We start from the raw sequence: 20,650 nt of genomic DNA on the forward strand, positions 1-20,650 counted from the left end.
CTTTGTTTTAAGTTTTATAAACTATTTTGCATATTTCATTAGATTCTCACACTGACTCTGTGAGAGGTGCTATTATTATCCTTATTTTACTGATGAGGAAATTGAGACTGAGAGTTTAAGTAATTTGTCTTCCAGATTCTAAATTTAACATCCAATCCATTATACTTCTGAGCCTATAAATTTGAGAAATTCAGAGAAACCTATGGAGATGGCCAGCAGTACAGTGCAGTGGAGAGAGTACTGTATTTGTAGTTAGAAGACCTGGGTTCAAATACCTGCCTCTGATTTTTACTACCTGTGTGACAATGGACAAGTCAGTAACCTCCCTGGGCCTCAGTTTCCTGACCTATAAAATGACAAGGTTGAACTAGTTGGCATCAGAGGTCCCTTCCATCTCTAAATCTCTAATCCTATGATCTATATTAACTGATGCAGAGTTTATTAAATAGAAACAAAAGAATATATACAATGACTATAGAAATGCACATGAAAAGATCACTAATTGGAAACTGAATTCTGAGTAACTGGAAAAACAATGATGGATCCCAGAGAAAAGAGAATAAAATAAATCTAACTTCTCTTAGCAGAGATGTGAGGCACTACTAGAGCATAAAGTTATTTACATCATCAGAGGTAGTTGCTATAGCAAATATTTTTGTTTAATAATTTTCTCAGTTATTAAAGAGGATTTAAACTATATATAGGGAAAAGGTTTGCCTTTGTGTTTTTTCTTCCCAGAAGTGATTGTGTGGGGTGATGAAAGACATCAATAAAAAGTATTTTTAAAAATAAATGTAAAAGTAAAAAAAGAAAAGAAAAGAAAAGAAAAGATGCTCTGGGTATATGGCAAGAATTAGGGACAACCTGTGGATAGTCATCCTGCATAAGTGCCCTTGAGATTTCATGGGAAAATGGGAAAGGCTCCCAGCATGTTGATTGTATGGACCCTTCACCCTGTGCCAAACTCATGAAATGAAAGAGATAAAACTTGTATAGAATGGGCATGCATGGACAGGTTGTGATCTGTACTCTTGGGATAGAAACCCACTTTGATGAAACCACTGGAGCAGAAATGTCAGTGTCCTCCAGTCACACCCGGGCTACAGAACCCCTGACTACACTCCTGAGTGTGGGCCAAACCAGCTTAAGATGTAATTGAGAAGCGCTTAACAAAATAAGTAAAATTGCAATACAACCTAGTTAATGTTAATTTGTGCTTTTCTATGTCAGTGTGCCACCAGAAGGACCTTTCTGTATGAGTTTGACAACACTGCTCTGGGGATTGGGAGAATGCAGACATAGCCAGAAATAGGATGGTATTCTACAAAATGTTAGACATGGAAACCTTTTAGAACTTTTTTATTGGTAGTAGGCTAGAGAATGAAATAAGAAATGGATGTTCAATCTGGCCTCAAACACATTACACTCACTAGCTGTGTGACCTCGGGCAAGTCACTTAACCCCATTGACTCACCAAAAACAAACAAACAAACAAAAAAAAGAAATGGATATTCAGCAAACACTGATGAAGAAAAGATTTGCCACCCATCACCGTGCTTACTCAGCCAGACACCTGCAGTTAAGCAAAATAATTATTCTTGAGAACACCAACCTCATATTTCTATAGTGATAGAATCAACCAAATCCCTAGTCCTTAGTTTTATTATTCACAACAATAATGGCTAACATTTACATAGTGCTTACTCTGTGCCAGGCACTGTGCTAAGTGCTTTACAATTATTAATCTCATTTGATCCTTAATAAAAACCCTGAGAGGTAGGTACTATTATTATCCCCATTTCACAGATGAGGAAAGTAAGGCAAACAGAGGTTAAATGATTTGCCTACGATAACAAAGCTCCTAAGTGTCTGGGGGCTGATAAGACCAGAATTAGAAGAAATGAAGAATCAGTAAACTACACATATATGTATACGTAAGCTTTCTTTTGCATTAGAATGTAAGCTCCTTGAGGGCAGATATTGATTAACTTTTTGTCTTTGTGTCTCTGGAGCCTAGCACAGTGACTGGGACACAGAAGGTTCTTATTAAAAGTTTCTTGGTTAACTGAGTCAACAGAAGCTCCTATTGTAGGCAACCAGTGTGAAGGAAGCCAGTCAGTGTGGTGAGAGAAATAGCTCCCCTCTTCTACAACCTAAAATCTCAGGTTCCATGAGAATTTTCCTATCATTTGTCCTCCACCGCCAAAGACTAAGCATTTTGTTTTTATGACTATATTGTCTCAGAGGATTATCCCACTCCATTTTTGGCCAGCTACATTTCAACTTTGTATTTCTCCCAAATATGTAACTGTTAAAAGCAATGTCCCATTTGGCTGTCAAAGGGAAAACATTTTAGTTACTCTGGGCTTTCAGAGTTAGTTTGCATTTGCCACTTCCCCCCTCCAAGTTATCCATGTTTCTCATGGCACAGTGGAAAGCATGTTGGATTTTAAATCGGAGATGCTCTCTCTCTGCTCTGTCATTTACTCCTCTGAAAGTCACTTAACCATCAGGGCCTCAGTTTCCTCAACTGTAAAATGAGAGGGTTCACTGATATGACCTCTAAGGCCTGATCCAAATCCAATTCCAAGATTCTGTGATTCAGTTCAGACCTTAAATATGTATTGTTGTCTCCTCAAGAGAAAGCAGTCACTTCAGAGAAGATGCTTCCTGCTCTGGAGGCAGGGAGAAAATAAAGCTAGCCTTGTACAAGATTTTTATTTTTATCTCCCTTACAATTGGTGCTCTCCAGAATACATTGTCCTATTTTACCAGATCTGGGCCTGCTGTACTCAAGTAAATCATGGAAAATACGCGAAGTTCCCAAGTCTTTCCAGAGTATACATGTCTTCCCTTTTTCTCTTTATGCCTGTTTGTTCTCCATTACAACTCCCTTCAGCGCTTTACAATCGTGGGTACCAATCCTGAAATGTACTCGGTTGTTGGAGTGCCCGACCCCAAACTGTCTCACACAGGCAGTATGTTGCCCTTGCAATGCCATAAAAATATAACATCGATGCCCCCAATAAATGAAACACTAACTGCCTCTGGGTAGAAAAAGGCAAGGGAACAGAGAATCTACTACACCTACATGGAAAAAAAAATGCTTTCAGGGAGATGTGAAAATTAGGTATGCAGCCTCCTTCAGATTAGGTTTTCACCATAATTAAATGTGAGATGATAAAGAAAAAAAATATCAGCTCCTATGGAGCTAAAGTACCTAACAACTTAATTTACCAGAAAGGAAACTTTTGCTAGCCTTGTCTGAATTGCAATTGACAGCTGCAAAATCTCATATGAGCCCATCATTCATCTGGCTCTTTGAGTAGGCAACTCACGCTGGGATGGCCATGAGTGTTACATAAGGACAGGATGCTTAGGCCAGTGGTCCAGCCTCTGACTTTTGTAATTTATAGAAGAGAAACTCAGGAATCAATAGTCAGATACTGTCCTCTATAAAATATCTTAAGGGCATCTCTTTTACTTCTTGAGAAATTAAAGACAGTAACAGATACCACATTGTCTTCCCAACTAGGGAGGGACAATTCAACAAAATGGGCCTGTGTTGGAAATAGGAAAAGCTGTGAAATTGTCAGAATCAAAATTCCTCTGTGATGTGTCAGTGGGCTTGCATGATTCTTAGAAACTCTGAGACCAAAAAGCCAAAAAGGAGAATTAGAGCGAGTGAGACTGATTTATGTGTTGGAGTCTTTTTTTTTTTGCAGGGTGTAAGATATTCAAATATAATTTTCTTGCACAAGTTTTAGAGTCAACACTGAAGTCCTTGCTGTTGCTTTCAAGGATTTTAATACTTTAAAAACATACAAGTAACAGATCTTATATTTCTACATCTATCTAGATTTCAAAGTAACTAATCTGGGAATCTCTGGGAGTCCACCTGATTTAAACCTTGTTATTTATATCCTAGAACAAATAATAGATTTGGACTCTCTGAGTAGTGAAATTCAATCAATGAAACCAATTAAATACGTCAAAATGACCTTTCTGTCCTATATCAGCATCACCTAACCACCAGGAGTCAGGTCTCTCTGAGTCAAGTTTGATGAAACATCTGTAAATTAACTTCCTTATCAACATAAAACAAGACACTGCAGCAGTGGTGAGTAGCTAGAGAAAGAAGAACAAGAACACCCATAAAAATAAAACAGTTACAGTTAATATTTGATTATGAGATTAAATGGGAAAAAAGACAGAGAAAGACTTCTTCTGCATCTTTCTCTGTAATCTGAAAGCTGAATGGCATATCTTCTAATTGCATCCTTTCTTCTATCATTTCTCCCTGCCTTGCATACAAATAATGGATTGTGAGAAGATATGTTCATAATGCTTTGCCTAAAAGCTAGAACACCTGAGTGGCTAAGGATGTTTAACTAAACCCACCATAAAAATTCAGGGGACAATAAGCAAAGAGGATTGAGTGAACCAATTCTACTTTCAAGGCTTTGCTGATTTTATATACATTCGATCCTTGTTTTGTTGTTACCTAAGCCTCTAGATTAAAGTAGTGTATGAAGTTCTCGTAGAATTGATGTTTGAGGCAAATTGTTTTCTTCCCCTGGATGAGCTGAGAGTTTACTCTGAAATGGAGAAGAATACAAAGTCTAAACAGCCACAGTCATGTCCCTGAATAGTGCCTGTAAACATTTACATAACTTAACATTGGATGTTGCTCCCTAGATAGACACCAAGGTACAAAGATAGATTGAATAGTTTATTCCAAATGAAGAAGCAGGAAGACTTTGGAAAATCTTCAAATATGCTGTATCCTACTGCAGGAGAGTCACAACTGGATATGATGTAACTAGTAACTAGTAACTGGTAACTAAGGAGAAATGCTGCACTGTGCTCAATAGATTATGGCTGTTTTCAAATACATCATGTTAACCTTGCTCATGGGGACAGAGTGGATATTAAGGAATGAGTGAGGAGTGTTTTCCAAATACCCTGAATGTTCTTTAGGAATCTAATATGATTTCCCCCAAATAGGTCTGGGTCAAAAGGATACACACACCCACACACACATACACAGACTTAGGAAGTATCAGAGAGTTCTTGCACAGCAGAAATATGATTCTTTGAGCATCAGGGTCTCAGACCTAGAAGAGACCTAAGATATTATTCAATTCAACCAGATCATTTTTCAAATGATATTCAAAAGCTTCTCCAAGGTTTTCTTGGTCTGATAAAGACCTTGAGATATCCAATCCAGGAAGATTAATGTTGGAAAACAACCTCAACTAAACTTAAATAAAGCATTAAAGTCCATACAACATTACCACCACAGAGACCTGATTCAATGCCTTATGGCACAGAGATGACTATAGCTTTTGAAAGCAAGGCCATAGAAGCACAAAATCAAATAGGTTCCACCAAGTTGTAAAGGTTCTGAGTATAGTCATAGTAACAGACTGACTGCTTTCTGAGGATTAGTCAACACAATTACAAGGAAGCTCATCACCAGCAGGCTAGCTACTCAGCAATAAATGTTTTGACCATGGTAATCCATGAAACAAAGAGAAATTCAAAACAGCCACCAGTTACTACACAGCCACCTTTATGCTCTGTGGCAATAGAAAAAGAGGAGTCTGAAAGGGGACACAGGGTATTAATAATCACACAGTTTTTAATGAGTGAATCTATTACTGGAAGAACTGGATTATATCAATCTTGGTATCCTAAAATAGTATTTCTAAATAGGTATTTCCAAAATGAAACAAAAAATAAAGGGAACTTACATCCAAATGAAAGGAAGATTGACAATTCTCCTTGGAGAAGCAAACAAAGAAGTCATTAACTCATTTATCCATGCATCCAAAGGCAAGAAGAAATATAATTTCACAGACTATTTGGTTATCTGCTCAGAATATGTATTTGTAAAAAGAGTGCTAAGAAAATAATCAGAACTTATGCTCCCAACTACTGCAGAAAATGAAGATTGATACAAATTCTACAAAAGCTTGAGAACGACCTCCAATTCAAATCACCATATACTTTGATAGTCAATGACTTTAATTTATGTAATGATGGTTTAAAATGTTGGAAAATAAAGATTAAGAATTTGGAATGAAAGAGGCCAAAGACCTGTAGACTACATGGAAGCCACGTGAATATTTTCTCCAAGAAAAGAATTTGAAATTGCTGGACAGAGCACTAAATAACATCACAAAAAAATTAAATTGATTGTATTTTAATAGCTTATGACTGACATGAGATTCATTCCAGAATCAGTTGTCTGTATACAGATAGACCACTGATTTAGAACAAAGCTCAAAGAAAGAATAAAAATGAGAAAAAAGATATAGCAGATAGTTAAAACAATTTGAACCTGACCTACTTAAATAAGTTTATGATGCCAACTAATTGAATATGGATGGAAGAAAGGATAATAACACTTATTACACTAATTTCAAATAGAAGTTTAACTCATATAAACCAGCTGACATAAAACTGAACAAGAGAGCCTAAAAAGCATCTCAGTTAGCAAGTAGGTGTCTTACTTGCCAAGCAAAACGATATGGCTGCCAAAGGCCATGTAGGTCAAAATATAAATTAATTTGTAAAATCTTTTGGAGGAAAATGTTAGAAGACTGTGAGCAGCATTGCCTTATGAAACAGAAAGAAGCAAGGGAGAATAAAACCAGTTTAAAGAAAATTTGGCAAGACACCCAACTAATTAGAAAGATGCCAAGGGCATTTAAGGACTAAACTAGAACGACAACAAATAGAAGAAACATTTAAAAGATCTGCAGAATTTTTACAACAAATACTTTTCAGCATCAAGGAATATAAGATCACATATTTTAGGGTTAGGAGAGACCTTCAGAGAACATCAAATCCAAATATCTCATTTTACAGACAAAGAAATTGAGGTACAGAGACTTTAAATTACTTACTCAGTAAGTACTTAAATTACTTGCCCAGCTACTAAGTGTTTGAGGCAACTTATGAGCCTGTGTATGTCAATTGACAAAGAATATGAAGGAGGAGACGTGGACAAGGTCCTAGAAAGTATATCTAATCTTATTAATAGAAAAAAGTGACCGAAAGAACATGAATGACTACTGTTCTTTATGCCTGTTTTCACATCCCTACATGATTTATTAAGCAAAGAATCTAAACATACATATTTAGAGCATTTAAGGTCATATTTAAGGTCACTGGCAAGGAACAAGCCAGCTTTCACAAATAACAAATCACAATAGACAACATTATTAGCACCACACAATTGAGAAAAAGATGTAGAGAATATAACATTGCACTGTGGTTATTGTTTATTAGCCATTAAATGAAGAATAACTATTGCCCCGATTGCAACATGCACTTAGACAACCTACAACCTAGAAAGATTATCCATCAGTCTCCTCTCTCTCTTTCTCTCTCTGTCCCGCTGTCTCTCTGTCTGTCTGTCTGTCTCTCTCTCTCTGTCTTTCTCTCTCTCTGTCTCTCTCTCTCTCTCTCTCTCTCTCTCTCTCTCTCACACACACACACACACACACACATGTACATATCATGAACAGATACTACAAATTGACAATGAGCTAGATACAGGAATAAACGGTCAGTCAATAAACATTTATAAGTGCCTGCTATATGCCAGGTTCTGTGCTAAGCAATGGAGAGAGAAAGCAAAGCAAAAACAATCCATTTCCTCAAGAGAACTCACAGTCTAATAGAGGAGACTGTATGCAAGCAACTATGTGTATATGTGTGTGCGTGTATATACACATACACACACACACACACATATATATATATATGTACATGGACACATGTGAGAAATTGGAGGTAATCATCAGAGGGAAGGTACTAGCATTAAGGCAGGGCAGAAGAGGCTTCTTGAAAAAGGAGAGATTTTAGCTAACACTTGAAAGAAGCCAGGGAATCTGGGAAGGAGAGAATTCCAGGCACGGTGGGAGAGGGGGGACAACCAATGAAAATGTATGGTGTCAGAAGATAGATTGTATTGTGCAAGGAACAGTGAAGAGGCCATCAGAGTATATAAAGAGAAGTAAAGTGGATAGAGGTGGCTCAGTGGATAGAGAGCTAGGCCTGGAGTCAGGAAGACTTGAGTTCAAGTCTGGCCTCAGACACTTACTGGTGATGTGACCTTGGGCAAGTCACTTAACCCTGTTTACCTCAGTTTCCTCATTCATAAAACAACCAGGAGAAGGAAATAGCAAACCACTTCAGTATCTTTGCCAAGAAGACCCCAAAAGGGGTCTCAAAGAGTTGGACATAACTGAAAAACAACCAACAAAAATAAAGGGTAAAAAGAGTAGAAAGGTAGGAAGGGGCTAGATTATGCAGAGACATAAAATCCGAACAGAAAATTTCATATTTGATCTTATGAGTTAGCAAGGAGCCACTGGACTTGATTGAGTGACATGGTCAAAAATGCACTTTAGAAAGATCGCTTTGGTAGCTGGGATGGACTTGAATAGAGAAAGATTTGAGACAGAAAAACCAGAGGCTATCGCAACTGTCCATCTATGAGGTGGTGAGGGCCTGGACCAGGGTGGTGGCAGTGTCAGAGGATAGAAGGTGATTTATATAAGAGATGCTATAAAATTAGAAAACATGGAATTTGGCCACAGATTGTCTATGAGGAGTGCAATATAGTGAGGAGCTGAGAATGATACCTAGGCTGGGAGACTGGGCAACTGGAAGGATGGTGGTTCCCTTAACACCAGGGATAGGGAAATCTGGAAGAGGAAAAAGTTTGGGGTGGATCTGATAAGTTTGAGACATGTTGAACCTCTGTTTAAAGTGACTTCTCAAGCCATCCATCTCTTCATTTCTCACTTGGCTACACTCCTTTGAATTCAACTCTGTCATGCTCCCAGGAACCTCATCATCAGGAAACTTAGTATCCTCCAAGATTTCGTCATACCCACACCTCATCAGTACTCATAGTATCTCCTACCTCTTTGATTGGAGGGATAGAGGAAAGAGAAAAAACTCTTCTCAAAGCCTCCATTTTAAATGGGCTCCCAAGCCAGCCATCTCTTCATTTTCTACCTGGCTGCAATCCTTTGGTTTGGACTCTTATCATGTCCTCAAGCTAAATATCTTCTTCTCAGTTTCCTTTTGTTTATTGTCTTCCCTTATTAGATTCTAAGCTCCTGAAGGGCAAGGACTGTATCTTTCATATTTCTATCCCCCAGAACTTAGCACAGGAGGAACTGGCACATAGTAGGAGTTTATCGACTAACTAATATGTCTATGGGACATTCAGTTCAAGATATTCAATGAGCAATTAGAGACGTGAGATTGGAAGTCAGAAGAAAGATTAAAGCTGAATAAATACATTTGAGAATCTGCATAGAGATGATAATTCAATCCAGAGGATCTAATGAGACCAGACAGAGAACAGAGAACAGAGCCTTAGGGAACACCCAGAGTTAGCAGGTATGACTTGAATGAAGATCCAGCAACAAAAATAAGGGGCTATCAGACAAGAGCAGTACCATGAACACCTAGAGAGAAGAGAGTATCAAGGAGAAGAGAGTGATTGACACTGTCAAAAACTACAGAGAGGTCAAGAATCATGAAGATTGAGAAAAGGTTATTAAGAGAAAGAGTAGTCTGTATTGCCTTTGAGAAATCCCAGAACTCCTTTAATGACCCTATAGTTCTTGAAACAAAAGCCCATCTTTTTAATACCAATATTCTACCTGTAATGTTTCATGATTACATGTCACAAAACATTACCATTTCTGAAGAATTAAAATTATCACTTCTAAGAAGGCAATGGAAAGGCACATGGTGGGTATAAGGAGGTTAGAACACATAACTCATAAGAAACTTCAAAGAAGAACCAGGATAACGAATGTCATTTAAAAAAATGCATGATCAAAAAAAGAAGAAAGACTTCAAATGAACAGAACAAGGGATACCAAATGAACAGACTGTGTGTTCTATTGGGGTTCTTGTGGTTTCAGGAGAAATTGAGGGAGGCTCCCAGCACATGAAGTGCATCCTCTATGACTTTATGGGAGGATATGTCACTAAGGGTGGATAGACATGGATGAATTGCAATATGAATTGTTGAAGTGAACATTCTCACTGATGAGTGCAGAGATCTGCTTAAGTATTTTTATATTAATTACCAATTAATGATATACCAGTGCTCTAACAGCTCATCTTACTCCTACTTGGGTGTAGGTGGCTAATAAAACTGAAACCTCTGGATCAGTGTCCTTGGCTGGGCTACAGGTCATAGGCATGCATAGAATGTGGGTGGGGTGTGACTGCTCATTAAGAGGGCAAAGGTAGGCTTTCACAAGTTCCATACCCGCTTATGCTGGAGGTTTAGAATTAACTGAGGAGAGGGAGAAAGAAAAAAAGGAAGATGAATGTTACTAGAGTTTTTTTTAACTGTTTTTGAGGAATTTATTTTGTAGGAGGAGGTTGTTGGGAGGTTTGGTAGGATATTGTCTTGTGTGAAAATATAAACAGGTTATCTCAAAAATCTTATCCAATTTCAAGCTGATTTTGGTGGTGGCTGAGAATTGGAAATTGAGAGGATGCCCATCAACTGAAGAACAGCTAAACAAGCTGTGGCATATGATTGTGATTGAATATTATTGTGCTATAAGAAATGATAAGCAGGATAATTTCAGGAAAACCTGGAAAGACTCACATGAACTGATGCAAAGTGAAATGAGCAGAAGCAGGAGAACATTGTACAGAGTAATAGCAATATTTATTACATGATGAAGAACTGTGAATGACAGCTATTTTCAGCAATGCAATGATCCAAGACAATCTCAAAGGACAAATGATGAAGCATATTTTCTGCCTCCAGAGAAAGAACTGATATTGTCTAGATACAGACTGAAGCATATTATTTTTCACTTTCTTTGTACAAAATGTCTTCTTGTACAAAATGACTAATATGGAAATGCTTTACGTGATTGCATATGTATAAACTATATTGGATTACTTACTGTGTCAGGGAGGGGGAGGGGAGGGAGGAAAGAAAGGATAGAATTTGGATTTCAAAACTTTAAAAAAAGTTTAAAAAATTGTTTTAACATGTAATTGGGGAAAAAATAAAATATTATATAAAAAGTTTCAAGACTTTTGGGAAATCCTGCATAACAACAAAAAGAGTAATAAATTGCAATAAAACAATGGCTGAGATCTTTAGGGAACTGGTGCTTTTGAATGACTTCCCACATGTGTCCATGTTCACCCATATTACAGATGTATGTATTCCTGAGGAACTCCTCTGGAAATATAGGCTATGTTACAAACTGCCTTAAGTTTTAGGCACAGAAACTACTAATGGGCTTAAGCCATGATGATTCTGGGGTATAGGGTCAACTACAGATGTATTTTTGACAATACTTTCTGCCAGTCAGCCATTCTCATTTCCCTGGGCATGCCTATCTCAGAGGTTGTAATATTTTGGCAAGCAGAAGCTTCAACCACCTTTAGTTTGGAGGAAGACAGATAAGATTTATTTTCTTAGCATAATTTTCTCCCTTGATGGACTGTTGTTGTCAGCAACAGTAAGCCTATAGTAAATCTGAAGTAAGTGCTTTGCTTCTCTCTTTTTTCTGAGGTTGGCTCACCACAGGAGCTCAGTTTATATTTTTTTTCTTGTACATCAAGAGCAATATGCGACAATTATTTGTATTTTCCTTTCATTTAGAAATGAAAATAATTCCAAAATCCTACAGGACTCTTTGATATGGAAATGTCAGTCTAAACTCTAGAACTGCATAGTATCATAGAAAGTTACAACTTTTTACTCCTGATCTTTAAATGAAGACAAGTCTTCCAAAAGTTTACATCACTTGTTGTTGTTGTTCAGTTGTTTAGCTATGTCCGACTGTTCATGACCCCATAGACCATAGCACACCAGGACCTTCTGTCCTCCACTATCTCTTGAAGTCTGTCAAAGATAATGTTCATTGTTTCCATAACACTGTCTATCCATCTCATCCTCTGCCATCCCCTTTTCCTTTTGCCTTCAATCTTTCGCAACACCATGGTCTTTTTTAATGGGCCTCATCTTCCCATTTGGCCAAAGTATTTAAGCTTCAGCTTCAGTATTTGACCTTCCACTGAATAGCCTGAATTAACTTCTTTAAGTATTGACTGATTTGATCTCCTTGCTATCCAAAGGACTCTCAAGTCTTCTCTAGTGCCACAATTCAAAAGCATTGATTCCACAGCATCCAGCTTTCCTCATAGTGCAACTCTCACACCCATACATTGTTACTGGAAAAACCATAGTTTTGACCGTACAGACCTTTGCTAGCAAGGTGATGTCTCTGCTTTTTAGTATGCTGTACAAATTTACCATAGCAAGAAGCAAGCTTCTTTTAATTTCATGATTTCAGTCACCTTCTGCAGTGATCTTTGAGCCCAAGAATATAAATTCTGACACTGCTTCTATTTCTTCTCCCTTTACTTGCCAGGAGGTTATGGAAGCAGTTGCCATGATCTTAGCTTTTTTGATGTTAAGCTTCAACTCAGCTTTTCTACACTCCTCTTTCACCCTCATCAAAAGGCTTAACTCCTCTTCATTTTCTGCCATCAGTGTGGTATCATCTGCATATCTGATAGTGTTCATATTTCTCCCGGAAACCTTAATCCCAGCTTTTGATTCATCCAGCCTGGCATTTCACATGATATACTCTGCATATAAGTTAAATAAATGAGGTGACAATATACAGCTTGGTCATGTTTTTTTTTTCCAAGCTTAAACCAATCAATTGTTCCCTCAAAGTATTAGCACGCACATGTTTACCTTTAAACTATAAGGTTTTTCAAATACAGACAGCTTCCAATGAAATGCATACAATGTAAACATGTAAGCTAATGGCCTGAGTTACAGAAATATATTTATGAAATTGAGATGTCTATCAATTTATATAGAGCTATTCCTGAAATTTCCATTACTATTCAAAAGTTGTCAGTTTATTTCTTTCTTTGAGAATAGAGCTGCCTCACTTCTTGATTTATGGAGGTTAAATTTAGAATCAGCGTTAGTTATATTTTTCTGAGTCTTTTTTAAAATTTCAAATGATTGGTGTAAAATGTTATTTAATAAAGTGGGGTTAATTTCAAAATAAAATAAAATTTCAAATGGAATTCTTTTGTGTCTTACTTGGGGGGCTAGCATGGTTGATATAGTTCTAGAACAGGAAGTCTTAACCTTTTTTGTTTGTTTCACGGCACTCTTTGGCAGTCTGGTGAAACTTCTGAAACCCTTCTCAGGGTTAATTCATAATGGAAGGAAATGATAAATTTTGGGTAGCAGTTATTTGAAAACGGTATCTAACTTTTTCCCTATGTGCGTCCATAGATCCCCAGAAATCTATCCACAAGCCCAAGTGTATGGACCTCATGTTAAAATTCTCTGTTTTAGAAAGAGTAAGACAGTGCTGTGGAAATAACACCAAAGAGGCAGAGTCAGTGTGATGGAGTGAGAGGTCACAATTTTGCCTTAGCTCCCCCAAAACCTCCTTCATGATGACCTATAAAGCACACCAGATAGAATGCTGATTGGAAAGCCAAGAAAAAGTCACAGGGCATCATTTTTTTAAGTCCAAGGCAACTTAGAAATTCAGACAGAGAGGTCTTCCAACCCTGGGGTAGGGGCTGACTAAGAGGTCAGGAGCAGCTGCATGGCAGAAGGTGGAAGCAGTATCAAGCTGTGGTGGTCCCATGGGTGGGGAGCAGCCTAGTGCCCAGGGAGAACAAGGGCAATGAACACCTGAGCAGAAAGAGATCCCAGGGAACCCCAGTGTTAGCACTAGGAACAGATACTATCTGGCAACTCTATTGATCGTTACTCAGTTCCAGGTCACAGGCCTAGGGAAGAGAGAAGTGGTTCAGGTTGCAAGGGAGTGGGCACCTACCTGTGTAAGGAACAAGGAACAAGTTCCACAAACATAGCTATGTGACTTTGAGCCCAAGAGCAGAGTTGTTACTCAGTTCTAACCTTTAGCCCTACAAATTAGCCTGCAGTAGAGCAAATCAGAGAAGGAGACCAAAACCAAGAATGAGGCAGAAATTTAATTGATCTGAAACTGCAGCACATCTAAGCAAGCTAACTGTGACTGAGTACAGTAGCAGTCTATGGAAACTTAATCACACACAAGCTAACAGAATCAAACTGGGTCAGGAATTTGTAGACCTCAGGCAAAGAAGGCAGTAAATAGACTTCTCCCTGGATCACACCACTTTGGAAGCATTAGAAACTTACAGGACCCCAGACTGAGAAGTGAAAGCAGAAGTAGACAAATGAAGCTCAGGCCAGACATCACACACATACACACACACAGACACACACACACCCAGAGGTGAGTAGAGTTCAAAAAGTCCAAAGTCAAGAAGTAGGCTGGAAACATAAAAAATAAACAAGCAAATAAGAACAACAAAAAACAACACAAAAAGCTAATATGGTGACAGGAAAGTTTAGGACACAAACACAAAAGAAGATCATGACTTGAGAACACCTACAAGCAAAGACTCAGAGAAAAATAAAGATTAGACACAAGCCCAATGATGACTCTTTGAAAAATTAAGGCAAGAACTAAAGAGATTTTTTAAGTGAAAAAAAAAAAGTAGTGGAAGAAAAATTGGGGGAAAAAATTAAAGCTATGAAATGGATAAATGGTATATTGGATAATTTTGATTACATTAAATTAAAAAGGTTTTACACAAATTAAAGCAATGCAGCTAAAATTAGATGAAAAGTAGGAAATTGTGGGGGGAGATCTTTGCAGAGAATTTCTCTGATAAAGGTTTCATTTCTCACATATAAAGGGAACTGAACCAAATTTTTGATAATAAGAGTCATTTCTCAATTTAAAAATGTTCAAGGGATATGAACAGGCATTAAAATAATTAATAATCATTTAAAATTCTCTAAAAATTAACAATTAGATAAATGCAAATTAAACAATTCTGAGGTACCACCTCGTACCCACCAGGTTGATGAAGATGACAGAAAAGGAAACTAAAAAACGCTAAAGAGTATGGATGTGGGAAATAAGTACATTAATCACTGCTTTTAGAGTTATGAACTGGTCCAACCATTCTGAAAAACAATTTGGAACTATTCTTAAAAGGATATTAAACTGTACATACCCTCTGACCCACCAATACCGCTACTAGATTTATACTTCAAAGAAATCAAAGAAGGAAAAAGGGCCCATGTGTACAAAAATATATATAGCAGCTCGTAGTATCATTGCAAAGACTTGAAAACTGAGGGGATGCCCATCAGTTAGGGAATGGATGAACAAATTTTGGCATATGAATGGGATGGAATGCTATTGTGCTCTAGGAAATAATGAAAGGGGATAGTTTCAGAAAAACCTGGGAAAACTCACATGAATTGGTGCAAAGTGAAGTTAGTAGAACCAGGAGAAAACTTTATACAGTAACTGCAATATTTTAAATATATTCAACTCTGAAAGACTTAATAATTCTGATCAACACAATGACCCACACAATGACCCACCACAATTTCAAAGGACTCATAATGAAAAAATGCTGTTCACCTCCAGATAGAAAATTAATAGAGAACAGACTCAGAGTAAAAATTGAAACATATTTTTCCTTCCTTTCTTTTTCTTTTCCCTCCTTCCTCCCCCACCCCAGAACATGGCTAATGTGGAATTTTGTTTTGCATGATTTCATTTTTGTATTTTATAGTTTTGTATTTCTTGCCTTCGCAATAGGTGGACAGAGATAATTTGAAACTGAAAATAAAATAAAATTTATTATTCTTCAAAAGAAATAACACCACATTTGGAATCAAAGAACGTAGGTTCAAATCCTGGCTTTGCCTCTTCCCTTTGTGACCCTTAAGTAAGGCACCCTATCTCTCTAAACCTTAGTTTCCACATCTTTAGAAAGGTACAGTTGTACTCAAATTGCCCTTTCAGCTCTAAAGCTATGATCCTGTCATGTAAATGTATACTGGGAAACAAAGCTCAGTGAAAACTCCCTTTGGGAATAAATGGTTTAACGAGTTAACTGGTCTTCAAAACTGTTATTGTCAGACCCCTAGATTCTTGTTATGAAAGTGTTGATCCCAAGTTATGTGAAGACTAGTATAGAGGCCCAAGGTCTAAAGTAACAAACCTGGCTGGCAGAATGAAACACTTAATTAAAGTCCTGAGTATGAGGTTCTATGAGCTGAGCTCACAGAAATCATAGGTATCATAAGACTTAGAGCTGGAAAGGATTTTATAAGGTATCTCATCTAATTACCTCACTTTATAGACTGGGAAGGGTGAAAGAAAAGGGGAAAGAAATAAGTACTTTCATAGTGTCTGCTACATGACAGGCACTGTGCTAAGTGTTTGGGTTTTTTTGTTGGTTTTTTTGTTTTTTAACAAATATCTCATTTGATTCTCACAACAACTCTGGGAGGTCAGTGCTATTCTGATCACCATTTTGCAGTTGAAGAAACTGAAATAAATGGGGGTTAAGTGACTAGCTCAGGGTCACACAGCTAATGAGTGTCTGAGGCCAGGTTTGAACTCAGGTTCAACCACCAGCCAATACCCCAAAAGGGGAAGTAATTTATCCAATGTCACACAGGTATGCAATAGCAGAGACTAGATATAAGTTCTGATCCTCCTGGTCCTCCTATATAATAATGAGTAAAACCAATAAGGAGGAGCTTCTCAAGAAATCCATGTGTCTACACAAGTAACTCTCTCTGATGAGCCTGGATATTTAAAAAAGATGTTTACTAAAGATAAGAGAGGTATATATAACCCCAAAAGAATGCAAAAAAAAATGGGCAAATGACCTGTCAGAAATGGTAAAGCACCTCCTGATCTGTGGGAAAATGATGAAGAAAATGAAAAAAGATTTTTAACTATGTTTATCATTGGAATGATGTTATGATGAGGATGGGATCTGAATCCCCCAAAAAGGAAAAAACCTCGACTTTCCTACATGGCCAATCTCTGGCTTTTGCCTGAGGCTATAATCCTATCAACTGGCCTTTCATTATCCCCTATGCCCAATGTCCCAATTCTGTTACTTAGCCCTCCACTGTCTATTACCTCCAGATGGCCCAGGCCACTTCCCTCTCTTAATCCTGTCTAGACTTTATTCTCCCTTGGCCATATGGTCCAGGTTCCAGGGGTTCTGTTCACCCCAGCATACTGGCCATTCCCATCCAGATACTCCTTAGACCCCTCCTCCAGTCACCCCAAACTACTTGGCCACTCCTAGATCCCTCCTACAATCCTTCTGTATATAAGGTCCATCTTATCTCCATGGAGGTGCTCAGATTCTTAAAATCTAGCCACTGCTCAGATTCTTAAAATCTGGCCTGCTTACATTAGCTATACAAATGCTTAGATTCCTTAAGAGTCTGCCATAAGGTTAACAAGTAATAGAGATAAAACAGAACTAGTCAGTTGCTATTTCTATTCTATCTATTTCATCAAAGAGAATCATATTTAATCTGGAAAGGATAGAAGAAAATAATAAATGGAACTGAAACGAGCTAAGAGAAGAGACAATAAGAGAATACTTAACTAGTTTAAATGGGTTCAAACCTTCCAGCCTAGAAAAACAAAATGTATGCTAGGATTCTGAAAGAGTCATGGAATTGCTATCAGTAATCTCTGGAGAACCATGGTCAAAGGCAGAAATATCTGAAGAGAGGAGAAGAAAAGAGGAGTGGTTGCTGTTGTTCAGTCATTTTAGTTGTACCCAGTTTTTCGTGACCCATTTGAGGTTTTCTTGGCAAAGATACTGGAGTGGTTTGCCATTTCCTTATCCAGCTCATTTTACAGATGAGGAAACCGAGTTAAACAGGGTTAAGTGACTCGCCCAGGTAAATGTGTGAGGTCAGCTTTGAACTCAGGAAGATGACTCTTTTTGACTTCAGGTCTGGCACTCTATCCACCATGCTACCTAGAAACAGGAGACCTGTGATCATATCCAATAAGACGGCAAGCTTCATGAGTTTTACTTTAATAACATCTTTCCCATCCATTCCCTTCTCTCTGAGACTCACATTGTCACTGATTTTGTCCAAGCCCTCATTCTCACTCACCTGGAATATTCTAACCATTTGGTTCTGTGCCTCTACCTGCTCATTTCTACAATCCATCCTTCATAAAACTGCTAAAATATTCTTCCTACTGTCCAGGTCTGACCATGTTACTTCTCCATGCAACAATCTTCAATGATGTAAGTACTGCATATAAAATACAGACCTCTTGGGCTGATATTTAAAGCCCTCCACAGTCTAGCCCTAACCTACATTTCTAGGAATGTTTCATATTACTACCCTCGGGGCACTCTACATTCCAGTTCAACAGAACTCATAACTGTACCCCCAAATCAGCATTCCATCTCTATCTCCTGTGTGTCTTCAGTTAGACTGCCCCTTGCCTGGCAATAGTCTTTCACCTTAACTCTTTAGAATATATTTCTTCCTTCAAAGTTCAACTCACTTACCTCTTCCTACCCAAAACTACCCTTTCTCAAATTATCTTGTATTTAGTATCTGTGTCTATGTTAAACGATGTTTCCCCTCCTACCTGATTCCATCTCTATCCCACCCCAAAATTGGACATATGTTTTTATTAAGAGCAGGGACTGTTTCATTTTTGTCTTTGAATTCTGAACACTTAGAACATTGTCTTGCATATAGCAGGTGCTTCATTGAATTGAATTAAGGGGAATAGAAGAATAAATCATGTTAATCTTACCTCATTTCCTTTTTTAATGTGGTTACAAGCCTGGAAGTGCAAGGAAATGCAGAAAACTTACAAATGTTTTGCTAAAATCAAAATACACTAATTCTCTAATGTGGGTTCACTGATAATATCCAGTTGAATAACCTGCAGCTTCAACACCACATGTGGCCCTCTAGGTCCTCAAGTGCAGCCCTTTGACTGAACCCAACTTCATAGAACAAATCCCCTTAATAAAAGGATTTATTCTGTAAAACGTAGACTCAGTCAAAAGGCCACAACCAAGGACCACATGTGACCTCGAGGCCACAGGTTCCCCACACCTGGACTATACCAAACAGTAGGCTGAGGTAAATCTAGAGGAAAATACCTACCTGACTCTATAGGAGCATGAGACTCAGGGTGAAAAGACCTTTACGTACAACTAGTCCAATTCTATCATTTTACAAGTGAAGAAACTGAGACCCACCTCCTCAACATTTTCATCAATGACTTGAATTACTTGAATGAAGCCTCAGAGAATATTTTTATAAAGTTTTCACATATAAATAGCTAATATATAATATATAAATATCTATTCTATAAATAATGCATATATTTATGAATAATATATTAATATTAGATAATATTGTATTATTAGATACTATTAGATAATATATTAATATATCTCAAATATCTAATAAATAATATAACTAATACTTGGGATGATAAAATCAAGACATGGAAAGATCTCTTCTTTTATATTACATAGTTTTACTTAGCTGAGTATATGTTGCTGCCCCAAGTCCAGAAAAAAGTAAATTCAGACAGGGTAAATATAAATTCCAGACTTTCACAGAGTCACACAGCTAGGAAGTCTTTGAGACTGGATTTGCATCCAGGTTTCCCTGACTCCAGGTCCAGGTACTATCCATCATTGTACCACCTAGCTGCTTCTAGAGTTTTGTATATGTTTCTGAGAATCATACTTTTAGAAACCTGTTGACAAATGTCAATGTGCACAGAGCAGAGCAATCATATGAGGAATGAAGGAAGAAACCAGGAATATTTAGCCTATAAAAACTAAGTCTTTGAGGAGAAATAAGAGAAGTCTTTCTGACTTTTAATATTTGAAGAGTTGTCATTTGAAGAAGGGATTATATTTACTCTACATAACTCCAAAGGTGAGAACTAGGACAAGGAAGAGGAACAGATTTTGGTTCAGTAATAGAAAGGACTTCCTAACAATTAAAAATATTCACAAATAGAATGGGCTGCCTTATGGAGCAATAAGTTCTCCATAACTGAAATAATTCAGGTAGAAAACAGATAGAATCTCTCAGGGATGTAGTAGAAAGGATTTCTGCACTGGGTGAGAGGTTGGACTAAATGATCTCTAAGGTCCATTCAGACTCAAAATTATATGGCTTCATTATTTATCTCTGGTCTTCAGTTCTGTCAAGATTCACAGCTTTAGAACAATGTCATCAAATAATTCTGCTTATTTGTCATTCCTCAACTTGTCCTAGCAGGTAAATATCTGTAGGAGGAATTCTGCATGTTAATACTGTAAATAGTATACCTGATTAATCATGAACTATGGCTGTGGCAGAACAGGAATACAGAGGCATTTAATGTCCAGATTTGAAGAAAAACAGTTGAGTACAGGGACCAGTAAGAATGTAAGTGTTCAAAAGCATTTTCAGAGCATCTCAGGGCAAGAGAAATAGGTGGATGTGAAACACGGAGACAAAGCATTTTGAAAATGCCACAGGAGAAAAGAATTAGATGCAAATAAGTTGTCCTAAACAATATAAGATAAATAAAGAAATGTCCTTTGCCCATTTTAGAGGGGAAAAAAGTGAGATATCATACAGATTTTGGAATTTTCTGAAAGACTGACCAGTGCATTAGATTCATGAAATACTTTCCTCCTCAATGGGGCTTCAGTT

This window comes from Vombatus ursinus, unplaced genomic scaffold, assembly GCF_900497805.2.
Source record: "Vombatus ursinus unplaced genomic scaffold, bare-nosed wombat genome assembly UNPS02014812.1, whole genome shotgun sequence".
Taxonomy (NCBI): Eukaryota; Metazoa; Chordata; class Mammalia; order Diprotodontia; family Vombatidae; genus Vombatus; species Vombatus ursinus.